At 40.1% G+C, this 2,360-nt stretch overlaps 1 protein-coding gene across 1 annotated transcript in view; it reads right to left on the reverse strand.

Moving 5' to 3' along the window:
* LOC106874472 (uncharacterized) overlaps window positions 1–2,360 on the reverse strand; it is a 55,944-nt gene that overhangs the window by 7,976 nt on the left and 45,608 nt on the right. The window lies entirely within an intron of this gene.

Raw genomic sequence — 2,360 nt, forward strand, 5'->3', positions numbered from 1 at the left:
TCGTACTTACGTACGTACGTACGTTTGTTCGTTCGTTTCTTCGTTCGTACGTACGTTCTTTTCTTCGTTCGTACGTACGTACATTCTTTCGTTAATTCCTGCCCACGTAATACGTACGTACGTTCTTTTATCGTACGTTCTTTTATCGTACGTTCGTTCGTACGTCCGTTCTTTCGTTATTTCCTGCCTACGTACGTACGTTTATATGTACGTACGTACGTTTATATGTACGTTCCTTCGTACTTACGTACGTAGTTCGTTCTTTCATTAGTTCGTACATACGTACGTACGTTCGTTCGATCGTTCATACGTACGTTCGTTCCTTCATTCGGACGTTTATACGTTCTTTTTTTCGTTCCTTCTTTCCTACGTATGTTCGTTCGTTCGTTTGGTAGGTCGTAAGTACGTACGTACATTTATTCTTTTGTTCGTTTGTTCGTACGTACGTTCGTTCACAAGTACTTTCGTTCGTTCGTACGTTCTTTCCTGCCTACGTAATACGTATGTTCGTTCGTTCCTTCGTACGTACGTTCGTTCGTAATTACGTACGTTCGTTTATTCGCTCGTTCGTTCGTTCTTACGTACGTACGTACGTTTGTTCGTTCGTCCGTTCATTCATTCGTTCGTTCGTTATTTCCTACCTACGTACGTACGCACGTTAGTTCGTGCGTCGTTCGTTTGTTCCTTCGTTCGTTCGTACGTTCTTCCATTATTTCTTCCCTGCGTACATTCGTTCGTACGTACGAACGTGTGTATGTACGTTCGTTCGTACTTACGTACGTGCGTTCGTTCTTTCATTCGTTCGCACGTACGTTCTTTCGATCGTTCACACGTACGTAAGTTCGTTCGTACGTACGTACGTTCTTTCGTTATTTCCTTTCTGCGTACGTACGTTCGTTCCTTCAATCCTTCGTACGTACGTACGTATATATGTACGTTCGTTCGTACTTACGTAGTACGTTCGTTCGTTCGTACGTACGTTCATTCGTTCCTAAGTACGTACGTTCTTTCGTTATTTCCTGCCTACGTAATACGTACGTACGTTCATTCGTTCGTACTTGCTTACGTACGTACTTTCGTTCGTTTCTTCGTTCGTACGTACGTTCTTTCGTTAATTCCTGCCTACGTAATACGTACGTACGTACGTTCGTTCCTTCATTCGTACATTCTTTCATTCGTACGTTTGTACGTTCCTTCCTTCCTACGTACGTTCGTTCGTTCGGTCGGTCGTAAGTACGTACGTACGTTTATTTGTTTGTTTGTTCGTTCGTTTGTTCGTACGTACGTTCGTTCACACGTACTTTCCTTCGTTCATACGTTCTTAAATAAATAAATATATATATAAATCAATAAATATATATATAAATCAAATAAATAAATATATGTATATATAAATATATATAAATAAATAAATATATATAAATATAAATAAATAAATATATATATATATATATATATATATATACAAATAAATAAATATATATATATTCGTTCGTTCGTTCTTACGTACCTACGTACGTATGTTTGTTCGTTCGTTCGTTCATACGTTCTTTCGTTATTTCCTACCTACGTACGTAGGCTCGTTCGTTCGTACGTTCGTTTGTTCGTTCGAACGTACGTATATACGTACGTACTTTCGATGGTACGTTCGTTCCTTCAATCGTTGTCGTTCGTTCGTTCGATCGTTAGTTCTTTCGTTCGTCCATTCGTACGTACGTACGTTCGTTCGTTTGTTTGTTCGTACGAACGTATGTTCGTACGAACGTATGTTCGTATGAACGTATGTTCGTTCGTTCGTACGAACGTAACTACGTACGTACGTAAGTTCCTTTGTTCTTTTGTTCGTTCTTTCGTTCATTCGTACGTACGCACGTACGATCGTTCGTTAATTCGTTCGTTCATACTTACGTAAGTACGTTCGTTCTTTAATTCGTTCGATTGTTCATTCGTACGTTCGTTCGTTCGTTCGTTCGAACGCACGTACGTACGTACGTACGTACGTACGATCGTTCGTTCGTTCGTTCGTTAGGTCTTTCGTTCATTCATACGTACGTACGATCGTTCGTTATTTCGTTCGTTCTTACGTAAGTACGTTCGATCTTTAATTCGTTCGATTGTTCGTTCGTTCTTTCGTACTTACGTACGTTCTTTCGTTATTTCTTCCTCGCGCACGTACGTTTGTTCGTACGTACGTAGTACGTTTGTTCGTACGTACGTACGTACGTTCTTTCGTTATTTCCTTCCTGCTTACGTACGTTCGTTCCTTCAATCGTTCATACGTACGTACGTGTATATGTACGTTCGTTCGTTCGTACGTTCGTTTGTTCTTTCATACGTACGTTCGTTCGTTATTTCCTGCC

The sequence above is a fragment of the Octopus bimaculoides genome, chromosome 23, assembly GCF_001194135.2.
Source record: "Octopus bimaculoides isolate UCB-OBI-ISO-001 chromosome 23, ASM119413v2, whole genome shotgun sequence".
NCBI classification, from domain to species: Eukaryota; Metazoa; Mollusca; class Cephalopoda; order Octopoda; family Octopodidae; genus Octopus; species Octopus bimaculoides.